At 43.1% G+C, this 14,013-nt stretch overlaps 1 protein-coding gene across 1 annotated transcript in view; it reads left to right on the top strand.

Moving 5' to 3' along the window:
* Positions 1–14,013, top strand: part of EMP2 (epithelial membrane protein 2) — a 20,158-nt gene continuing 6,145 nt past the window's right edge. Inside the window, exon 1 of the mRNA XM_085074879.1 lies at positions 1–315. The gene's annotated coding sequence lies outside the window, so the exon portion shown is untranslated. The remainder of the gene's footprint in view (positions 316–14,013) is intronic.

A 14,013-nucleotide genomic window follows, 5' to 3' on the forward strand; every position in this document is an offset into this window, starting at 1 on the left:
GCCGAGCGCCCCCGGGGAGGGCCGGGCGGCGGCGCGCCTGGATGCCCGCCCGCCGCCGAGTGGGAACGGGCGGGGAAAAGTTTCTCCTGTGCGCTCCCCGTCCCTCCCTCCCTCCCGCCGTGCCCGCACACTCTCGCAGACACACACACGCTCACACCCCTCTCCCGCCGCCAGCGGCCGGGGGGCACTTTTGAAAGCCCTTCTGGTTCCACACCCAGCCGGCGCTGACATCATTCCCGCAGGAGGGCGGGCGGAGGCACCGCCGCCGCCGCCAGACGGTCGCAGCCCCGGAGAGCTGCCCGCCGGCCCGCGCCCGTGAGTAGCCTCGGCCGGGCGGGGGGCGCGGGGGGAACGGGGCGGCGGCGGCGGCGGGGGGAGCGGGCAGCTTCGCCGGCCAGGGGAGGAAGAAACCGCCAGAAAAGGGGAAAAATAAAAAGCACGCGTTTGTTTACTACGAAGCACTTTTTATTTCGGCGGTGCCGAGCCGTCGCTGGGCTGGCCGGGGAGAGCGGTCCCGGTCCCGGTCCCGTCGAGCTCCGGTCCCGTCGAACCCCGGCCCCGCTCCTTCGCTGCGGGCGTCGCGGAGCGGGACGGGGCGGGCCGAGCGGCTCCTCGCCAGTGAGTCCAGGCTGGGCCAAGCCAGCAGAAAGTTCGTGCTCTCTACGGGATAGTTTCTTTCTGTTCTTTTCTGTAATGAAATCTCAGCGGAGTTCGCATGTGTTGCAGTAACGTTGTAGCTGCTCTTGGCAGCTTCCCCCCGCCCAGTGGAAGGAAAATACACTTAGATGTAATTCAGTGCAGATTTCGGTTTATGAAGATTTTGCCAGCATTAAACGTTTTTCCACTTGAGTCAAACTGCAGTTTCACTCACTGATGGTTTTTATCTGTAATGATGGTTTTTATATGTAATGCCCCACTTACACTGGGGAAGTTGTGTGCCAAATACTGGACAGGCAGCTCTCAGTAACATGGATTGTCTTCAGTATTGAGTATTGAATTTGAGAGGTCAGCTCCTTGTTTGGACATTTTAGGATGAACAGTGCACTGCTGTCCATTCTTTAGCAGACTTACCCAGGGCTTACTCTTACTCACAGAATGCTGCTATCAAGAAACCTGCAGTTCAGCCTCTCCATTAATTTCTTGGCAGGAATACTTTGTTCACATGGTGCAAGAAGGTTGCCTTTTTTTTTTTCCCCAGCAGTTGGGAATGGTATGTAAATGATCAGTAATTATTGCAGTAGAGCATCTTAGAGGTATCTTCTGGCTTGATGCAAGGCTGTGAAGAAACCCACTGAATAGCTGTGAAATCCACACTGAATTTTCTTGGAGTTTTCTTTAGGAACTTTGGAAGTAAACAGCTATGGCTGGCTCATCATCAGAAAAACAAAACGTAGCACTTTCTCTTCATTTACTTTCAGACTCTGTACATACAGTACTGGTGTGTTAAGTATGTAAAATAAGCCTTCTTGCCTGTCTGAGCAGATGTTTTCTCTGTCAAATAAAAATAGTCTATAATGACTCCTTCATCCAGACCTGCTCTCAGATGTTGATTTTAAAGGCTTTGCTGTCCATGTACTTCAGGAAAGAGCTGTGAGGCTGAGGTGCCAGGTGGCTGCAGACACGGGCAGGCAGGAACCCACACAAGTGACTATTGCACATGAGCTTCTGTGGGGGGAGAAATGGCAATTGCAGTTTACTGGAGGACCCTGCTACATTTTTATAAGACAGTGTGAGACAGATACCATCCTAAGGCCTGCAGCTGGGGTACAAGTACTTGACACAGCTGGTGAAATCAAAGTGGGAGTGGAAACAAAGATATGGAAAACACAGTCACCAGAAGCTGATATAAGTTTATTCAGAATAAGGACTTCACCTTTGCTTCAAAGACATTGAAAGAAGGAACTCTTGCTGTTCTCTGAATCCCTTTGTGAACTTGTAGAGTTGAGTTAGGAAATAGGCTGTTGGGATACCTGAGGGAAGATTCATCCTCCATGCTGAATAAAGATGTGTACAGATTGTATCACGCCAGCTTCGTGGCTGACAGGGATGTTACCAGGTAGCTGTCTGCCCAGCCAGGAATTACTCTGCCCATAGCCGTCAACATTAACTGGAGTTGAAATGCACCAATACCATGAAGACTCTTAGGAGGTGAGCAGTTTCTTACTAGTATGCTCATTTGGGAAGGAAAATGGTGTGTTAATATAACAAAAACAACATACAATCAGTAGACAAGACACTACTGGTGTTGTAGTCTTTATTTGTGGTCTGGAAAGACTTCTGTCGTAAACACACAAACAGTGTTGGTTATGCTGTGGATCTGCCAGTGAGGAAAACCAGTGAATTTTATTTGGTTACACAGATTTAAAGCCTTGTTAATAAAGGAAGTTGTTCAACAGACTGAGCAGGTCAAGACTGGAGGCTGCTACAACATCATTATCTTAGACAAAGAGTCTGTTTCAGTTCGTAGATGCTGGAGTTATTGTCGCTGGCCAATGTTGCTTAGAAGAAATGAGCATCTTACACCCACTTTCAGTTAATGCACTTGACCCCTCTTGATTTATTAGCATCTCTTGCTTCACAGTTGCCTTGTGTCTTTCTCTTACTTTCATTATTATGGCTTTTATTTTGTTGTTTTGTTTGTCTCAAGGTTGTTTCCCATGTCAGGTTTGACATTTCTTCAGTGATTAGAAGAATGTTGTACTGATGAGTCCCTTACGGGTATTTAGAGAAGCAAGACCTTCCTTTACTTTTGTTAAGTATATTAGGTGTAGGCTGTCTCCTTGTATAATGCTGTTTCCCTGTCCATTTAAAACTGAGATCAATGGCAGCACAAGGAGACTCTTCCCTTTTCACCTCAGTGGCTTGAATATATTTTGGTTTTCCACTGGAACTTCACATTCTCTTTGAGTCTTGAGCATCATGTAAGACACAACACCCCCACATAAATCAGGACAAGAATGTGCTTAATTAAAGAGATAAGTAGGTCTCTGGGGACATCTTTTATATTGCTAGCTGGCAGATGTACTTTCCAGGTCCTCCTCCATGTTCCTGTTGGAAGAGGACCCAGCAGAATGAGGCACTGTGTTATACAGGAACTAATAAGAAAGAGATGTACTCTGAAGTGAAGCAAACACTGTATGTAAAATCCATGCGATAGTTCAGCACAGCCAAATTTGAAAGTAGAAAGGAATGCACAGCTTTTATTGAAATCACATTGGTCTCAGAGGGAATGCAGGGGGAACATAAGCACAGCACTAAGGAATGCCATTCATGGAGCTGTTCAGTGTTTGTTAGGGTTTGTTTGTTTTCTGGATGCTCAAAGCAAACCATGATCTCTGCAGTGGAGTTTCAATTTTTGCTGGTTTTTTGTTGAAAACTTTACTATTTAAGAGAGTAGATAATTTTGTAAAATAGATCTCAAAATGTCAGGTGGTGCTTATGACTTCATTAGGAAGATAAGCATCAAAATTATTAGAAAATATATCTTTCTGGGTGGGACTTTAGAGAAAGCCTGATGGTCTGAATTCATCCATCAAAGGTACTATTATTTCTCCACTGAATGGGGAAAATGTAATTACACCTTTTTATTTTGCCGATGAAGTTTCATGGGCAGGTTTAATGATGGTATGTGCATGCCAGGTGAAGCCTCATAATTTGGGTGTGACCTTAAAATACAACCCTCTGGCTGTGTAGAGATCTTCAGAGGAGTCTGTAGGTGGAGCAGAAAGTGGACTGACTCAAATACCCCTTAGAGATGGCTATAGGATATATATTTATGGTTTGCTTCAGTGATTCCTAAACACTGCACTATGTTTGGAATTGCATGGGCCGCAAAGAGCCAAGGTGGGCAGTATGAACACTCCCTTGGGTGTTTAATGCAGGTGTTTAGTGTCCTGAAATAGATCAAAATTCTGGCCTTCTTCCAGACAGAAAGAGACCTTCCAAAGGGCCTGGATAGCTCTGCTGAGGTACATGTGCTGCCAGGTGGGCTCTGCAGACTCACCTGCTCACCAGGGCTGGCAGTGCTAAATCTACAGGAGCAACAAAGCCACTGCTTGGTTCAAAGACAGAAACAAACCCAAGGGCAGAGGCTGCAGAACTGTCAGTGAAGAACTGAAGGGCTCTGGCTGAGCCTGCCCATCAGTCAGGGTGCTTGGTGTTCCCTGACCTGTCACTGTGGCTGTGCAGTGACCCAGGCATTGTCCAGCCTGGCTGAGGTTCAGCTGTGGGTAGAGCAAAGTGACCCAGGGCACCCTGAGAGGACTGGGCTGTTGCCATAGAGCAGCCAGTGTAGAAGAGCTGTGCTCTGAGTGTGCTCAAACAAGGGATGGAAATCTACCTGGACTTGTAGAGCCCACATGGCAACTTTAATTGCACCGATTACAAATTACAGTGTAAAAATGGCGTTCTGGAGGTAGGCTGACTATTACATGTAATCCTGTGCTACAAGGTTGCTGTCAAACAAAGTAGTAGTAGTAGTTGTGGAGAGTTGGAGCTTTTTATTTTATAACCACTGTTGTACCATCAATAGAAATATGTTTTCACACTCTTGATAGATGATGTGTAAACTCTGAAATAACTAAAACCAAAATTTCTCAACACAGAGCTACTCAAAGCCAAATCAAAACAAGCAGTTTGAAAATTTTACAACACTGAATGCAACACATCTAATTGCTTGCAATTTCCACAGAGCATCTGCCAAAGTTAAAACAATATCAGCTTTTATTTCTACAGAATTAAACGCATTGCTTTTAATCTGGAAAGACAGACCTTTTCTACCTTTGTTTGTTGGTTAATTAGGTGGAACATCATAAATCACTCGAGCTGTTCTGTTGTATCTGGAATAATCTCTGGATAAGCAGCAGTCTGTAGTCAGTAGAGCCCAGGGTCTGAGATTTGCTCTCAGAACTATGTTAACGTGTAGTCAATGCTGCAGGTGTGCTTATTTCTTTTCATTGACTCAGACTGAGGACACATTTTATCTGTCAGCCTAAAGGTCTGGTATTTTACTTGGTCTGTCACTCCCTGCCCTGCCAAGGTATTGAACAGGGACAACCTCGACACTGAAATGTGGCCACAGAGTGATTGAGCAGGGGTGAGGCCAGGCCACACCTCAGTTGAGCTGTTTGTTTCAGGAGCAGGTTCCCAGGAGGGTTCTCATAGCTTGAATAGCTTATCGGAACAGCCCCGTGTCTTTGTCCCAGCTCCACGGAGCCAGAGGCAGGGCTGTGCCAGCAGGCTGCAAAGGGCTCTGTCGTTCCTGACCACTGCCCTGGGGTGCTGGCAGGCAGTGGTAGCCCTTAGGTCACCCTCAGACAAGGGGCACAGGCTGTGCTCACTCTTGGAAGCTTTGCCACCCAGCTGAGGAACAAATGGTCCCTCCAAGCTGGTTGTGTGTCCTTATTATCACCACGGTGTTCCTGCACTGCCCAACAGCAGCACTGCTGCCACCACTGCCAGGAGCCCTTGGAGCATGGGAGAGAATTCAGCTGAGTGCCAAAGGCATGGCTATCATGCAAAAGCTTGTTGTGAAACACACAGAGACCTCAATGAAGTTGCTGAGAGGCTTCACAGGAGAGCAGAGCTGCAGGGTCCTCTCAGGACACTGGGTCTGTCACCCTACTGGCACAGTCCCTGTATCACAGAAATCCTGTCTTGTGGAGGTGGGTCTCTTTTTCCTATGCTGTGGTGATTGTAAAGCTGTTCCAGAATGTGACAGCTTGAGAGTTGTAATTTACATCCTAAATGTGCTCACACCTGATTTATAGCCATTTATTTTCATCCCTAAATTAAACAGTTTGTTTTCCTTCCATGTGTTTGCCTTGACCTGCAAGCAAGTATATCCCCATTCTGTCTTGATCTTTGAAAATGAACAAGTCAGAACGAGAAGTTCTTGTCTTGTTAAGCTTAGGAAAACAAGCTTTAGGTACTTTTAGGCTAGCTTGATTGTTAAGAAGGTTTTAATGTACACCACAACTTTGTTTATATTGAAGTGGTATCTGGCACACCACAAGCAAGCTGGCTGAACAGAGAGGATGCATTGAACACCTTAAATGATGTGTGCTTTCTTTCATTTTCTAAGAATACAGTTAAGCTCTACCCATACATACTTCAAGTTAAAAACATTTTATAACATGTTTTGCACATGTTTTTGTGGAAGCTGAGACAATACATTTATGTTTTGTAAGAAACCAGAAACTGCAGTATACAAGCAGTTACTTCTTTCAAATTACTGCTGGGTTTTCTCAAACAATATGTTCACTTTGAGAACTGATCTCCTGATCCATGGGGTGTCTTTGATTAAAGACTATTTTTTGTTGCCATTTGCCAAAGGCATGTGATGCTTAGCATAAACTGAAGGTGGAAAAGTGGATGACTATGATGGGGATCAGAGATTAATTGCAACCCTTTTGGGTGTTATTTAGTAATATGGCAGTCTACCTTACACTACTGTGGATTGTGTTTGGATTAGATGCAGATATAGAACAGCTTAAAGATGAGATTATTATTATCTAGTATAAAAGTACAGTTACAAGAAAAAGTGCCTTAGGGAAACAGAAGAATGTGTAAAAGGTTTACTGTTGAGGAAGGTGTTGAGGTTTGTGCTGCTGGAAGAGGAAAAACATTCTCTTTCTGCTGACCACACAAAACCCTCTAAAAACAGTTTTGAAAAGATGAAGTCTAAAAGACTTTCATTTAAATATGTCTGTCTGTGTAGGCAGCTGACTTTTGTACCTGCTAAATTGTCTTCTCAGCATATAGTAGCTGTCATTCTCTCTTCCAGGTTTTGCTGGAGTATTTGAATACATCTATCTTAAAGTTTTTAAGCTTCAAGCTGTTTTTTAGGTTTTTCAGGTAGGATGTCACAAGGCTAATTTTCCCTGTAAGTGACACTTCCCCACCTCACAACAGGGTATTGTGTCCCTGTTTTGCCATAGGTCCTGCTGGTTTTCTTCTGCTGAATCTGCCCACAAAGGCTTCATGGCAGAGTGACTTTGCTCTGCAGTGCACACAGCAGGGCCATAGTGAAAGGAGTGGTAGGGCAAGTCTAAACCCAGTCCAAACTTGTTTGCAAATAAATGACTGACAGAGTTACAGAAGTGGCAGCAATGCTGGCATCCCTAGGTCAAAACTTTATTAAAAGCATTCCTAAGAAATTAGAAACATCAACTTCTTTGCTCTTTGCTCTTCAGACTCAAAGCTAGCATGTTGCATTTTTGCTGCAATTTGTTTCTTGATTTTCTTTGGAAGCATATGGAAGAGCAGGGTTATAATTTCCCAGAGACCGGTGTTCTGGCTTGAGAGCATAGATGTAATGAGGAGGACAGGGCGAGAAGGGAGGAAGTCTGGGAAAGATCTGCCAGACCTACCTGTAATAACAGTCTCTTTCCCTTTTGGTGACTAGGTGGAAGAAGAGGAGCCCAGATTCAGTGTTTATGAAGTTGACTGAGAAAGAGCTGAAAGGGTGCTTGAGCATCCCCTCACACACAGGTGATAGGGAGGCCAAGAGCATGAGCTTGTTCACTCTATTGCTCAGGCAGTCCCACCAGTACCAGCAGGATGGACAGACATCCAAACATCGTAAATACCAAAGGTTTCATCAAGCTATAGGTGCACATGTGTATTAGTTGTGGTGCACACACAGAGCAGACCTCAGGGCTTTGGTTGCAAGGCATGATTTTCTGAAAGAAAATAGATAAAAACTAGGTCATACCATATCTTGTGAGTTTGTCTCCGAGCCCCTGTATTTCACTATCAAAAGACAAGCTGCTGTAATTGTGCTGCTGGAGGTTGCTGGGTCTTAACACAGCCTGCTGCAAGGGCACCAACAAATCTAGATCTGGTAGGATGACCCCACTTTCATTTTCTGCCATTGTGTTAAAAACCCATAAATGTTGTAATTCAAATAGAGCTCTAGAAAAGAGTGTGAATTAATTTTTTTCTGTATTCATTAATTTTTTTCCCTTCATACAGTGGTTGAGTGGAGGGAACGTTGATTCATTTCCTTCTGATTTCCTTGCTTTGTGAGGAAGGACTTTGAAAAGCAGGTGGAAGTGTAAGTGACATATTCCATCCACATAAAATAGGTAGCACAAAGAGCTCTGGGCTTGAGTGTGTTCTCAATTAAGCAAACAAAAAGAGCTGATGGTATCTCTGCCATCTAGGCGCTAACAGGACACTTAGTCCAAATCCAGCAGCAAGCAGGGACCTGAAATTTTATTTGTTGTAGAACACATGTTGTTCTTCATACTTAGCTTCATTGCAAGAAGAAATGGGATCGGAGTCCATCTGCTGCATAGACTGTTACTTGTATTTTGCATTTCCCTCATGGGTCCCCATTCAGTATTGCTGAGGTGTGCAGTCAGAGCCATCCAGCACTTTTTGGAGGTCTCCTAACTGGCTGCAGAGACTGGTTGAAGGAGGATATTCAGTTTCTGTATGGACTGTCAGCTGGATCACACCTGAGCATGTGACCAAACAGGTCACAATTTGAATGTACACTTGAATATGAAGAATGTTGGTGTTCCCAACTGTTAAATTAACTCAGAAGAAATAAAGAAATTAGAGTAAGTTGTTTCAACTGGTGTAATTAGTCCCTTGGTATTACATTTCCTGCTTTTCTTGTCCTTTATGTTGTTTGATATTTAGGCATTAGAGGATTGTGGAAATCCTCAAAGCTCTTGCTGGCTTGGGAGAAAATCTGCTGTCTGAACTTACTTCAATTTTAGTTCCAGTTCTGAGAATCACCAAGAAAAACAGAACCCTTCATACTGGATAAAAGAAAAAAAATTAACAGTATCGCTCTGTTCTTTATAAACCAGGGAATTTTGTACAAGTTTAGAGGCAATTGTACAGGCAAAATGTGAGCCAACTTCTGAGTTCTGTCATGAGACACCATGAGATGTGGCACAAGAACTCTGAACAAAACATATAAATCCAAACAACTTATGATGCATCACAAGATGACAGACTTCTCATGCTACAAGTATACAAACATTTTCTTCTAAATTCACATATTCAGACTTAATTATAGTAGTGAGGGGCAGAAGAATCGATAATTAAGATTTGCTTTGATTCAGTTTTACACCAGTGACCTCAAGAAAGTTCAGCTGAGCTGAATGCTTACTGATGGCCCAAAGACTTGCTGTTCTAGTTGCAGTGGAACACTGCAGAGAGCTGCAGGTATGGTAACTTGTTTAGCAGGATCCTCTCTACCCCTTGTTTTGGGTGTGTCTTTTCAGCACACTAAACGTGGGTGTTGAGCAGTCTGCACACCCCCAGCCTCGGTCTGTGCAGAGCAGGAGCTGTTCTGCAGAGATTTCACCCTGTTTCTAAGAGTGGGAACCAGGACTGTCTGTGTTGAAGCTTTCTCATACATGGGCTCAGATGAAGATGTTAAAAAAACCTGACTTGCTCATAAGGAGTGAGGGCAGCAGCCAGTGTTGGGGGGTAAGGTTCAGCCTTTCCCACGCAAATAAGCTCAGGATAAACACACTGCACTGTGTATGTGTTTTGCTGGTTGCAAAAATCAAGTATGCACAAACATGAGAAACAGCCTGGCAGCAGAGTTGAACTGCATGGGAGGAAATGAAAGCATGTGTTGTGGAGATGACATCTGGGCTGGAAAGTAGTGATAAAACTTCTGTTAAGAACTGTCAAAGACTATCTTCATTTTTGCTTGCTTGCTGTACTAAACAGCAGAAAAAAAAATCAAATAGTCGTGTTTCTTTGTACTGATGGACATTAAAGATAAACTTTATCCTAAAGATAAACTGAGGCTTTTCTGCAAGGGATATGTTTGTGTGTGTGATTTGACATAGGGAGACAATCCAGTTTTGTAATGTGGTTGCTTACTATAGTACAGAAATGTTGGAAACCCTGGCCTAGATACCTTATTTGACTGTGCAGTTCTGTGCTGGTTGTACTGTCTTACCCTGTATAAAGGTGCTTGTCTCTGCACGTCCAGGAGATTGTAGCAGAGGCCCTTCTTAGCCACTTCTTGTAAAGCACATCAGGCTCTCCCATGGCAAGTGCAAACTACTGCTACCAAAAGTCTGAATTACTGGAAAGATGTGGGAGAAGTGTGGCTGTTGCATTTGTCCTCCCCATGTAGAATGGAGTAGCACTGGAGCATTACCCAGAAACAATTGTTCTGCACTAACTGAAAAAAATGTATGTTGTTACTATAACTGGCCTGTTTTCCATGTGTTTTGTGTTAGTTGTCCCTGCAACTTAACAGCATTTGTGGGAAACCTTAGTACCACAGGAAATCTGGATATGTTCAGTGGCATTCTTACAACTTTTCTTATAACTTGCTCTTTCTAGATGCAGTGGCAGTCTGCACTTGTAGCTCAGCAGTTCCTGTACACTTCTGCCTTACACCACACCTTGTGAAGTGGTATTAAATGCTGAGGGTAGCAGTTAAAGGAATTCATGCTGACATCCAGTGTCATTCTTACTGTAACCCCCAAATCTGTTTTTAATGTCACACGTGATGAGCTAAGTCAAATTTTATGCTCTCTTTTGAGATTAGTACAGGGACGTTCCTGAAATAGCTGCAGATTGACAGGAGAGCTGAGCTGGAAGAGGCCTCTGGAGGTCTCTAGTGCAGACTCTGGCTCCAAGCAGGGGGTTAGATCAGGACGTTCTGGGCTTTGCTCTAGTCAAGTCAGGAAGATGTCCAAGAATGGAGATCCCACAGCCTCGTGGGCCCTGTTCCAGTACTTAATCATGCTCATTGAATATAATTAATACTTTTTTCACAATTCGAATATTCCTTGTTGCAACATGTAACTGTTGCCTGTAGTCTTTTCATCATGTACTTCTGAGAAGAGTGGCTCCATCATTGTAAGTGGTGTGTGTGAAAAAAAAGCTTTCCTCATATATGTGTGTGTGTGTGTGAAAACTATTAAAAGAATTCAAGCCACTTTGGGGAATGATGAACAATATCTGTTGCATCATCCCAGTCTTCATCCATGCCTAAAGGCAGTGTACTTAAAAATCATGAACACCTTGACCTGAGAGCATTGTTTCAACTGCAGATGAGAGAAAGTGAAAAATCACTGTGCCCAGGACACAGTTCATGGTAAATAAGAACAGGAGTACAGCTAGTGTGCTGAACAGAACAGAATGTTACTGAAGTGTTTGGTTAGTAATAGATTAGTAGAGTAAGAATTCTAAATATTAATGCAAACAGTGCTCTGTAACTATGTCCTTCCCTTGCTCGTAGGGAGAGGAAAGGAGCTGTCTGATGCTAGGAGAGGCTCCCAGGCAGGGTCCTCAGAGGACTGGGGAAGGAAGAGCTTCTTGCTGCGGGAGTGAAAGAACCTTGAGTCTCCAAAGGAAGCTTTTAAATTCCAGCATTGTCTGGAGTGGATAAGGACTAGTAGTTCCCTCTGAGTGATGAAATCCAGAATTCTGCCTAGAGGGGGGTGCAGATACTGTAGTAACATCTGTAACGTTGCTGGCTGCGTCTTGGAAGAGGGGAGCTGCTCTTTGCTTCCTGCCCACATATCAGAAAGAGTTTCTCTGGCAAACCCTCCTCCCTTCATTACTCCTTGTGCAGGCTGGGATGAACCACAGAAACCCCTTGGTCTCCATGGGAAGGGAAAGTTTGTAGGAGTGATTGAGGCCTGTGCACTTCTGGGATCCTGCTCAGGCATGACAGATTGGATAAGCAGTTCTTGTTTTCTTTTCCTGGTATTAATTACTAGGAAGTGGTCTGTCTCCTTGCTTTCCCTCAGTGTACTTAACTCCTGTATCCATGTGTCATTGCTGTGTGTGCACAGAAGTTGTAGCAGCTCATGAAGGGAGCAGTTGCCAGCAAGTCAGGAGGAGGTATGTCAAGATGATTATTAGGAAGGGTCTTTGTAACAAAAATCTCTTTCATTCACTCTTGGCTTTATTTGGGTAAAACAAAAAATGTGTTCTCCTCACCAGCCATACATGTTTATCTATCCTGTCTGAAACACTTCTCTTCATGGCTGAAAACAGTAAAACAGAAACATTCACTTGATTGAAGATTAAGTGGATTCTTCTGTGCTGGCAAGTCTTGCCTTTGCAAGATTGGTTTTAATTAGGTTACATTTTTTTGGTCTCTTACTTTATGATACTTGATGTAGTCAGATGAAATTGTATTGTTATTGTTAAAATAATACTGAGTACAATTTGATTCTCTCCTTATATGGCAGATGATTGTTACATTATTGTCTGCTTAGATACCATCTGTGCAAGAAATGAACCTCAGAAAAAAAACAGCCACAAGACAAGAGGGTGCTGTGCAAAGACTGGTACATATCACAATGAAAATATTTTGATGTGGCATCATACAAACCCACAAAATATCTTCTTTTCCTTTTTCCTTCCTTTCATTCAAGCAAGGCTCGATAGAGAGCCATGAATGACATTTCAAGAAGCAGAACTGGGTTCAGAGGACCTTGAGTCATACAGCAGAATCAGCTCACTGGAGGAAATTGCCATTTTCTGTTCTTCGTTGTGGCTGAGAAGACAAAGCTTAACAGAGAGGAAATGGGAAGCTACTTGAGTAGCTGCTTTTCCTATTTTGACTTGGCTTTCCCATTCAGTAATTCCAATTAGATATGGATATAAGGCTATCCAGTCATTTTTCACAAAAGCAGTTTAATACTGTTTGCCTTTGAGCTTGTTATAACTCTGTACTGCAGTGGAGATGGAGAGGATTAGTCTGGAACTCCTGGTCTCTATTCACTGGGTTATTACGCTGTCAATTATCTTTTTGTTAAAGTTTTGCAGAGTAGTTATAATTTGCCCTGATGAGAGTGCCAGTGGAGCTGCTTTAAAAATGCTGTCAGAGTAGTCCTTTTATTTGGTTAAATTATTCATGTGTTTCATGATTCCAGTAAATGGCAGTAGGAGAGAGGAGGTTAGACATGAAAAAAATCATGGAAGTCTTAAAAAAAATTCATAAACGCCCTTTCTTCTGGATATTTGCTGCATTATGTGGGTGCCATCATTTGACATCATAGAATGTGTCCAAAGCAAAGGAAAGGGAAAAATATGCATAAATGTACTGATGAGTGATAACATGTAGATAATATACCGAATGGTGCACCTTAACTGCAAAGATCTGCAAGACTGCAGATTCCTTACAGCATATAGCATATATTAATTGGCAAGAAGTTCTGTCCAAGAAGAAACAGATATGCCAAGCAATTGCACTTTTCTGTGTATTAGTAGCAGTAGTTTTCCCTAACCTCTTTGTTATGTCGCCACAGATTTCCTGGGGATTCCAGTTAAATGCAGTTTCTGATTCCCTTGTTCATAAGAATGTATTTTTTTCACATGAGATGTGACATTGTAATAAGTGGGTTGAATAAGGTATGGAGGTAATAGGTAGCCTACAGAGAGTAGTAAGTGACTGAACATAAAATAACTAACTGGATTATTATGTGACTAATGGGTTTATTCAGCCCTGCCAGTGGGAGCAATATACTGAAGAAAATGGTAGTCCTTAGTCATTATTCAATGGATAAAACTTATACCTGTATAAACAAAGGATGTGAGACCTAAGGTACAATATAGGTGTTACTATATCTAGGAGGTAGTTCTTGATATATTTAAGTTTGTTCCACAAACATCCTTTTGAAATCTTTTTCTTCCTACTTTGGAAGGATGGTTGAAACAAGACCTTACAATAGTCAGTGGAAATTCTAGCATCACTGCACATGAAGCTGTAATTTGAAATGCAGTTCTCTGAAAGCCAACATGAAGGAGTTTTCCAGCCTTGCTGGAGAGGCACACAGAAAGAAACTTCTTTGTGTGTTTATTCACTGCAGTCATCACACTGGAAGGTTGCAAAATGCACCTCTTGGCTTCGTTTCAAGTTGTGATTCATTTTAACACCAGTGATGCCAGTTAAGTATCTCTGGAGATAAAATGTGTGCTGTGGACTCCAACTGCATCTGATACTCTTGTCTCTAACAGCACCATAACTGCAGATTGCTACATTGAGAGCTTTTAAAGATTGTTCATATA

Source organism: Lichenostomus cassidix, chromosome 14 (assembly GCF_008360975.1).
Source record: "Lichenostomus cassidix isolate B80296 chromosome 14, HeHo_3.0, whole genome shotgun sequence".
NCBI classification, from domain to species: domain Eukaryota; kingdom Metazoa; phylum Chordata; class Aves; order Passeriformes; family Meliphagidae; genus Lichenostomus; species Lichenostomus cassidix.